The following is a 10,792-nucleotide window of genomic DNA, read 5'->3' as shown; positions in this document are numbered from 1 at the left end:
TTTGGGACAAAAGGGAAGAGAACCATTTGAAATTTGACTCTGGCTTCACAGTTTGTGGACAAGAACTCTTCCAGGAATCACAGAATATCAAGGTTTGGGAGAAGTTAAAAGTCTTACTTACCCTTTCCCCATTCATTTTCACCATCTGAAGCTTGCATTTCTCTATCAAATTCCTGCCAAGCCATCATCCACCATCTTTTTATTAACTCCTGTGCCAGGAAGTTCTTTACCTTCTGATGGCATCCACTTCATCACTGGACAATGCCTCCATTTTATGGAGGGTGCATCCATCTTGGTGTAACCATTCTCGCATTAATGGAATTTAAAGGGTACTTGTTAGACATTCATTGCTTTGGCAGTGCCCTGCCCAGCACAGAACATCCTGTTTATATTGCGGGTATAACGTTTGATTCAGAACTTGCACTATTAGTGCGAGTGTCTGGGGTGAGCCATTGTAGACCAGTGCTCACAAGGGTTGTAGGGGCTGGTCAGCTACCCCACTTTCTCTGTGCCTGCTCTTTTGAAAAAATTTAAAATTAAGGCAAAATAGACATATTGAAATGTGTAGCTCTTAAGGGTAGTTTGATCAGTCATATGACAATGGTCCTGTAAGATTGTAATGGAGCTGAAAAATGTCTCTTGTCCTCATAATGTGGTGGTGCAATGCGTACTCGCGTGTCTGTGGTGATTCTGGTGTAAACAAACTTACTGAGCTAGCTGTCCATCGTAGAAAAGTCTAGCACAGCCGGGCGCCGTGGCTCATGCCTGTAATCCCAACACTTTGGGAGGCTGAGTTGATTGGATCACCTGAGATCAGGAGTTCGAGACCAGCCTGACTAATACGGTGAAACCCCATTTTTACTAAAACCACATAAATTGGTCAGCTTTGGTGGTGGCTGCCTGTAGTCCTAGCTACTCGGAAGGCTGAGACAGGAGAATTGCTTGAACCTGGGAGGCGGAAGTTGCAGTAAGCTGAGATTGCACCACTGCACTCCAACCTGGGCAACAGAGCAAGACTATCTCAAAAAAAAAAAAAAAAAAAATGTTGTCTAGCACATAGGCTTATGTATAGCACATAATATTTAATGCTGATAATAAATGACTATGTTTCTGGCCTATATATGTATTATACTCTGATTATTATTTTAAAGTGTACTCTTTCTACTTATATAAAAAAGTTACCTTTAAAACAGCCTTAGGCAGGCCCTTCAAGAGGCATTCCTGAAAAAGGCATTGTTATCATAAGAGATAACGACTCATGCATATTACTGCCCCTGAAGACCTTCCACTGGGGCAAGATGTGGAGGTAGAAGACAGTGATACGGATGCTCCTGGGCCCTGTGTAGGCCTAGGCTCATGTGGGTGTTTGTGTCTTTGTTTTTAATAAACAAGTTTAAAAATAAAAAAATTAAAAAATTAAAAATTTAAAAATAGAAAAAACTTAATAGATTAAGAAGATAAGGAAAATGTTTATACAGCTTTACAATGTGTTTATGTTTTAAGCTAAGTGTTATTACAAGATCTAAAAAGTTAAAAAAATTCAAAAGTTTATGAAGTAAAAAAGTTATTACAGTAAGCCAAATTAATGTATTATTTAAGAAGTCAAATTTTGGCTGGGCACGGTGGCTCACACCTGTAATCCCAACACCTTGGGAGGCTGAGTCAGTCAGATCACCTGAGGTCAGGAGTTCAAGACCAGCCTGTCCAATGTGGCAGAACCCCATCTCTACTAAAAATACAAAAATTAACTGGGCGTGGTGGCAAGTGCCTGTAGTCCCAGCTACTCGGGAGGCTGAGACAGGAGAATCGCTTGAACCTGGGAGGCAGAGGCTGCAGTGAGCCAAGATCACGCCACTATACTCCAGCCTGAGTGACAGAGCGAGACTCTGTCTCAAAAAAAAAAAAAAAAAAGAAAAGAAAAGTAAAGAAAAAAAAGAGGCAAGCTTAAAAAATAAATTCAACGTAGCCTTCATGTAAACTGTTTATAAAGTCTACAGTAGTGCACAGTAATGTTGTAGGCCTTCACATTCACTCACCACTCACTCACTGACTCATCCAAGCAATTTCCAGTCCTTAAAGCTCCATTCATAGTAAGTGCTCTATATAGTTGGAGCATATTTTATCTTTTATATTGTATTTTTACTATACATTTTGTATGTTTAGATTCATAAATACTTACCATTGTGTTATAATTGCCTACAGTATTCAATACAGTAACATGCTATACAGGTTTGTAGCCTAGAATCAATAAGCTATACCATATAGCCTAGGTGTGTAGTAGGCTCTACCATCTGGGTTTGTGTATTTATACTCTGTGATGTTCGCACAATGATAAAACTGCCTAATGATGCATTTCTCAGAGCATATCCCTGTCGTTAAACAGTACTATGCTGTATTTGCCTATATAACCAACACTACATTAAAGATATGTTTATTCCATTATCCCAGAAATTTCCTTCTACCCCTTTCCAGGTAACCTATCTCCACTGAGGCAACTAGTATTCCAACTTTCACTTGCAGATTTATTTTGCCTGTTCTTGATCCTCATGTAGATGGAATCACAATAATACGCTCTTTGGGGTCTGACTTGTCTTCTTTTACTCAAAATGTTTTGAAGATTTGTCCATATTGCTGCATATGTCAGTAGTGTGTTTTATTTCTTGCTTAATAATATTCTACTGTATGAATATTGCACAATTTTTGTATCCATTGTGCTGTGTGTAGACATTTGGATTGTTTCCAGTTTTGACCTATTATGAATAAACCTGATATACATTTTCTAGTATATGTGTGTATATATGTTTTATTTCTCTTTGGTAAATACCTAAAAGTGGAATACCTACAAGTACTCCTGAGTAGGTGGATGTTTAACTTTATAAGAAAGTGCCAGGTAATTTTCCAAAGGGTGATACCATTTTACAGTTGTACTAGCATTGTATAAAAAGCTCCACATCCTCATCAATTATTTAATGTTTCAAATGCTTAAATTTTAGCCATCTTAGTGAGTGTGAAGTGGTGTCTTATTACAGTTTTCTTTGCATATTCCTCTGGATCAGTGATATTGAGCATCTTTTCACGTACCTATAGTTTTTTTTGTTGTTGTTTTGTTTTTTTTGGTGAACTGTCAAAGTCTTCTGTTCATTCTAATTAGATTGTCTTTTCACTATTAATTGGAAGAATTTCTTTATTTTTTTGGATTCAAGTCCTTTGTCAGATATATGTATTGTGAATATTTTCCCCAAGTTTGTGGTTTACCACTAAGTTTCTTAATGTTTTCTTTGATCATCAAATGTTCTAAATTGTGATAAAGTCCAATTTATTATTTTCTCATGTTCAGTGATTTTTGTCTCCTCTCTAAGAAACCTGTGCATACCTCCAAATCATGAAGACACTTTCCAAGGTTCTCTTCTAGAACTTTTACCATTTTAGCTTTTATATTTTGTTCTATAAACGTATGAGGAAGAACTTGAGGCTGGTTTTTTTTCCATATGTTTACGCAGTTTTTTCAGTACTATATTTTAAAGACTTTCCTCAATGAACTGCATTGTCACCTTTGGCGGAAAAATCAAGTGCATTGATCTATTTCTGTATTCTCTATTTTGTCTCATTTGCCAATTTATCTGTCTTTAATGCCAATACCATAAGGTCTTGATTACTATAGCTTTCTAGTAAGTCTTGAAATCAGGTAGGATAAACTTGCTAACTTTGTTCTTCTTTCCCAGGATTGTTTTGGCTATTCGAAGTCCCTTTGCATTCTCATGTATATTTTTAATTTACTTGTCAGTTTTTTCGAAAAGGAATTTTATTGGGATTGTGCTGAATGTATACTTCAGTTTGGGGAGAAGTGACATCTAATCAATAATAAGTGTTTCAAACCATGAACATTGTATGTCTTCCCATTTATTTGGATCTTCTTTAATTGTTTTCATCAAAGTTTTGTAAATTTTGGTGTAGAAAGCATGCACAACTTTTGTTCAATGTATTTCTGTGTTATTATAAATTATAACTGTTCATTTTTCAACTATCTGATCAGCTGTGTAATTTTGGTAAATAATTTAACCTCTCTGAGTTTATTTCTAACTTGTAAAATGAAAGTTCATGTTTTTCTTAGAACAAAGGTAAGTATAAATATAAATACCTTTCTAGAGTGCTTTACATATTAAATTAAATTATATATAGGAAGTGCATAATATCTGGTATATTAGACAGAAATTTTGGTTGAAAGTGAAAAAGAAATCCAACAACTTGAATTACCTTAAATAATAGAGGGGACATATTGGCTCGTATAACAGAAAAATCTGGGGAACAATGGAAGTTGGCTTCTGGCATGGCTAAACCAAAATTCTTCAACAATGTCCTCATAAATCTCAATTTCCCCACCTCTTAGTCCTCTTCGTTACCTTAATTTTCAGAAGACTTTTTTCATGGAATGGGTTTCTGTAGCTATAGGCTTAAAAACTTTCCAATTTCCAGCCTAGTAACAAAGAGAAAGCATTTTTTTTCCAGTTGCTCCATCTTTTGCTACACAGTTTACCCATCTAACCATCTCTAAATTCTGGTCAAGAAATGTGTTGCTCTGAGTCACCTGTCCAACTCTGGAGCTGGTTCAGGTCTACCAAAATTAAACGGAAAAAAAAATTACCAGGTGGAGTAATGGTTTCCCAATGAAATCTAGGTGTTGTTTTAAAAGAAGGAGGAATGGCCCCAGAGAGGCAGACAACGCATACCTGTCATACTTTTAACCTTTAACATAGAGGCTACAAAATATGCAGCAGCTATATCATATGCTATGCTGATTCTTCTCTTTTTCGATATTCTGTAAGCATCGGAAATTCAGTCTCTTTTTTTTTTTTTTTTTAAAGGAGTCTTGCTCTATTGCCCAGGATGGAGTGCAGTGGTGCAATCTCAGTTCACTGTAACCTCCACCTCCCGGGTTCAAGCAATTCTCCTGCCTCAGCATCCTGAGTAGCTGGGATCACAGGCATGCACCACCACACTCAGCTAAGTTTTGTATTTTTAGTAGTGATGGGGTTTTACCATGTTGGTCAGGCTGATCTTGAACTCCTGACCTCGTGATCTGCAGACCTCGGCCTCCCAAAGTGCTGGGATTACAGGTGTGAGCCACCGTGCCCGGCCCAGCCATTTTTTTATAGCTTTTAGCCTACTCCTATTTTCAGGCATTAATATCACCTTAAGCTCCACTTTATGAGTGAAAAAAATTGGGGGTTTGTATTGAAACATAAGAGTCCTTTGACAATCACTTTAGCTCTCCACTTTTGTTTCTACTGTGCATTTAGCTAAAGAGAGCAGATTGCAGGCATAAATACAATTGCCAGTGTTGTTGCTGTCCTCTACCTGCTCCTTGGAAAAAATGAAAGGAGTGTTATTTATAGCTACTGTAAACCAGAGTCAAGTTTAGTAATGCTGCCACACAACCTTGCGCTGGAATCAGGCAAGGCTGGTACCACGAAAGAAGAGATGTTCTGTTTTGATGAAGTTGCATAGAAATATTTTTTCATTGCTTTTTTGACCTCAGAAGAGAAACAGCAATTGGACATTTTACTTATGTCCAGGGCATACAAGAGAAGTATCTGAAATGTAGTTAAAACAAGGTTTGCAAAGTATTTGTTTCTTGTTGTGTGTGTGTGTGTTTTTAAGTGGATCCTTTTGCTTTCACTCTAAATTTCAAAATTCTGATCATGGCACTTTGTAATTTGTTCATGCATGCTTCTCTAGAGTCAACTACAGCCACTCTCAGAGGGGAATCTCTGTTTTGCCTTTTTACATTCTATCTTTTTTCTTTTTCTTTTTTTGTTTTTTGGCCTGAAATACCTTTTCTTGCTTCACCTGGTTACCCAATTATCTTTCAGGATGACGTCAGTTCCTTCATGAAGTCCTCTTCACATGCTACCTTGGGTTAAATGCCCCATTTGATGCTCCCTTAGCGTCCTGTACTTGGCATTGTCACAGTGTTCATCTCAATGTAATATGATTACGTGTTTCCTTCACTTGGCTATGAGTTATTTCAGGACAAGTTTTTGTTTGTTTGTTTGTTTTTGTTTTCTTTCTCTGCCAATGCCTAACATTGTACCTGGTATAGAGCAAGCCATCAGTAAACATATTTTTAAAATAAAGGATAGACCTTTCTTATTAAAATACAGAATCTGAGTAAAAACATGAACTTGAATAAAAGGGAGAGTGAGAGGATTATAAACCTTTGAAATCGTGCACATTCTATGTTAACATACTTTGAGCATATTATATCTCTATTAAGCTTGGTAGGAGTGTTCCAACTGAACTTTATTAAAAATTGTATTAACTCGAGGCTTTATGTACACAGAAACATTCCTAACAAACACGACAAACTATTTAATGAATTGTGGCTGTGTAATAATTTGTGTTTGAAAAACTCCATTCCACTTACAATATCATCACAAAGGGTAACATATTTAGGAGTAAATTTAACTATCGATGCGAAAGATCTGCACATTGAAAACTGAAATGTTGATGAAAGAAATTAAAGACGACGCAAATGAACGGAAAGCTATCCCATGCTCATGAAGTAGAATAATTAATGTTGTTAAAGTATCCATACTATCCAAAGCAATTGATAGATTCAATGTAATCCCTATAAAATGCTACTTACATTTTTTCACAGAAATAGAAAAAAATCCTAAAATGTATATGGAACCACAAAAGACCTTGAATAGCTAAAGCAGTCTTAAAAGATAATTACAACCCAGAAGCATCATACTACCTGATTTCAAAGTATGATACTGGAATAGTATGATACTGGGAGGAAAACTGACACCTAGACCAATGAAACAGAATAGAGGGCCTAGGAATAAATTCACCCATATACCATCAACTAATCTTTGATAAAGTCATCAAGCATATATAAAGGGGAAAGGATAGTCTTTTCGATAAATGGTGTTGGGAAAACTGCATGTCCACAAGCAAAAGAATGCAATTGAATCCTTATGTCATACCATATATGAAAATCAACTCAAAATGGATTAAAGGCAGATGCAACACTTGAAATAATAAAAATCCTGAAACAAAACACAGAGGAAAAGCTCCTTGGCATTGATCTTCACAATGATTCTTTGGATATGGCACCAAAAGCATAGGCAACAAAAGTGAAAGTAGACAGATGGTACTACATCAAACTAAACACTTCTTCATAGCAAAGGAAACCATCAAAAAAATGAAAAGGCAACTTACAGAATGGGAGAAAATATTTACAAGCCATGTATCTGATAAGGGGTTAATACCCAAAATATATAAGGAACTCATTATTACTCAATAGTAGAAAACAAACAACCTTATTTTAAAAACGGGCAAAGGACCCGAATAGACATTTTTGGTTTGTTAAAGAAGACATATAAATGGCTAGCAGCATGTAAAAAGTTGTTCAATATCACGAATCATCAGGGAAATGCAATGAAAACCACAATGAGATATCACCTCACACTCCTAGCACTTTGGAAGGTGAGGCAGGAGGATCGCATGAAGTCAAAAGTTCAAAATCAGCCTGAAAAACATAGCCAGACCTTGTCCTTATAAAACTTCTTGAAAATTAGCCTGGCATGGTGGCACTTGCCTGTAGTCCCAAGATACTTGGGAGGTGGAAGGAGACGGGTCCCTTGAATCCAGGGCTTTGAGGCTGCAGTGAAATCATACTACCTGATTTCAAAGTATGATACTAGAATAGTATGATACTGGAACGAAAACTGACACAGATCAATGAAACAGAATAGAGGGCCTAGGAATAAATTCCTAGTGATGGTACCACTACACTCCAGAATGGGTGACAGAGTGAGACCCTTTCTCAAAGAAACAGAACAAAACAAAAAACAAAACAAAGAAACAAAAAAACAGTTTTGTTCTTTTTTTTGGTAAAAGACAAATGTAAGAAGTATTGGTGCAAATGAAGAGATAAGGGAACCTTTGTATGCTGTTGGTGGGATTGTAAATTGGTATAGCCATTACGAACAGAGTATGAAAGTTCTTCAAAAAAACTAAAAACAGAACTACCATATGTTCCAGCAATCCCACTTCTGGGTATATATCCGAAGGAATTTAAATTAGTATCTCAAGGAGATATCTGCACTACCATGTTCATTCCAGCATTATTCACAATAGCCAAGACACTGAACTGCCCTAATGACTGTCAACAGATGGATGGATAAAGAAAATGTGGTATATATGTCTACAATGAAATACTATTCAGTCTTAAAATAGAAGGAAATCCTACCATTGGTGACAACATGAATGAACCTAGGGGACATTTTGTTAAGTGAAATAAGCCAGACCTAAAAAGACAAATACTGCATGGTCTCATTTGTATGTGGAATCTAAAGCAATCAAACTCATCAAAGCCAGAGAATAGAATCATGGTTGTCAAGGGCTAGAGAGTGGGGAAAATGGGGGGATTTTGGTTAAAGGGTAAAAACCTTCAGTTATATGATAAGTTCTGGAGCTCTAATGTATAGCATGGTGACTACTGCTAATAATTATGCACTATGTACTTGAAATTTTCTAAGCTCTTAACCGTTCTTATCACATGCACAAAATTAGTAACTACGTGAAGGTATGGATATGCTAATTAGCTTAATTGTGCTAATTATTTTACAATGTATATGTATATCAAAACATCATCTTGTACATCTTAAATATACACAATATTGAGGCATTATTTGCCAATTATACCTCAATAAACTACAGAAAAAGAAAAAAGTCCATAGTTTACACCATAAAATTTTATTACACTCTAGCCAACGAGTGTTGTAATTGAAATAATTGTAGGAATAAACAGAACTAAATAAAATATAATACACAAAATGGGCTTCTTTGCATTCCTTTCTTTGGAGGAGTAGTAATAGCTAATAGGACTTATGATTTCTGACATTTGATTTTGATTTCCATCATAGGTCAACCAGCACTTACATAGGCTTCTCCTTTGAGTATCTTGAAAATCATGTGCATAGTTATAAATTATGTAAAGTTCAATAAAACTCTATTTTGCCCATGTGCAGGCTGCTCATGCCTGTGTCTTTTATTTGGTTGACTCCAACATCCTCAAAGGTAGAACATGTTTCTGATTTATCACCATTATTCCCAATGTCTACCACAGTGCCTGACATACAGAATGGACTCCATAAATGCCTGTCAAATTAAAATGAACTATTTTAGAACTATTCTGGGAAGAGAATCAATGTTTATGGGGTGACTGATTTATTCAGTGCCAGGCACTTCCACTTCCTTATCTCATTTAAGGCTCACTGTGATCTCAAGAAGCAAGTATGATCCACCACCATTGTAGGGTTGAGAATTTTGACGTTCAGAGAAGTAACTTGTCAAAGATGAACGAAGCTCATGAAATTCCAAACTCCATACTTTATCCAGTATAATAAGAGTGCCTTCCCCAATGGCCTGTTGTGAAGGTTAAATGAGTTAATATACGGAAAGTATCAGAACTGTGTCTGAAACATAATAAACAATATATACATCTTTGCTGTTCTTATTTTACTGTTTCTCAGGGTAGATGATAAAGAAATGTTCACTGAGATTTTTTTCTTATGCCATTCTTAATACAAATGACATTGTTATTTTTAAAAAGAACAAAAGAAAAAAAAAAACCTTAATTCTTAGGTGACTTGTTTCATGACGTGTTTAGTACAACAACTTAAAATGTTCCTTTAAGATTTGGTTTAGTTTAACTTGAAAGATCATTGGTGGGTAGTTTGTGTGCAGTTAGCATCTACATGTTATGCCTGGATTTGAGAAAAGCTTTGCTTGTTACCCCTGTTGAATTTCAGGGAAATTTGCCCAGTTTCCATGGTAGACTTGATTCAACACTGCGCAGAGATAGAGTCTTGTATTTCCATTACTTGGCCAATTCAGTGTCATGAATTCCCTTCAAAGTCTGTAATCATCATGTCAATAGAAAGCCAAACAAAGTGAAAGGTGGGTGAAGACAGGTTTTAAAAGTAGGGCCTTAAGATGCATGTAGATGGCCTTCATGTTCTAAGGCTATCCTCAAAGCATTGAGAAACTTTAATGTTTTTGGTAGTCAATGAGAATTTAGACCTGTGCGTCCATCATAACAGTTTTCTACCCTCCCTCCCCGTTTCGACCATGTCTTCTCAGATTTGTCCCTCTTTTCTTAGTAGAGTTTAGACACTTGAGATGTGTCTTCATAGATGAAGAAACAAGTTAATCTTAATTGAGTTGCCTGGTAAGCCTGAACTTCCTACACAGTGTAGAACCATATCTGGCGTCAACTGTCCTCAGTTTCCAGAACTCTGGAAAACTTGGAGAGACTTGGGCTAGTTTCCCTGCTCCCCACCCTTAGATTATCTGGTCACACCCGGAGGTAGATAGAAACCGAGCAGTATCAGGGATAGGACCTCCCTCCCACCTTTTTGGGAGTTTCATCTGATCATCTCTTCTTGCAAGACTGCATTCTGCTATGACCTCACAAATTTTTCTTGTCTCTATGTAAATTGCTGTCTTTTCAGGTGGTGCGTGACAGCCTCTGTTTGCTAAGGCCTCCATTTGTGCGGAAGCTGTTATTATGGAGTAAGTTTAATGGGTCGTGAATTTTGTGGAGAAAGGGAGGGTCTCTTGATGACTCTGTATGTACCAGCCCTGGACCTACTGGCTCCACAAGGAGTGCATTAGGCTAAATATTTTTAGCCCATTGACTCTGGAGGTAACAACCCGAAAAGCTTCATTAAATTTCCATGGGTGAGTGTCTGAAGCTAAGAGGTAAAAAAAAAAAAAAAAA

The sequence above is a fragment of the Theropithecus gelada genome, chromosome 1, assembly GCF_003255815.1.
Source record: "Theropithecus gelada isolate Dixy chromosome 1, Tgel_1.0, whole genome shotgun sequence".
Classification (NCBI taxonomy): Eukaryota; Metazoa; Chordata; class Mammalia; order Primates; family Cercopithecidae; genus Theropithecus; species Theropithecus gelada.
The sequence above is the reverse complement of the archived record's forward strand: the minus strand, read 5'-3'. Positions refer to the sequence as shown.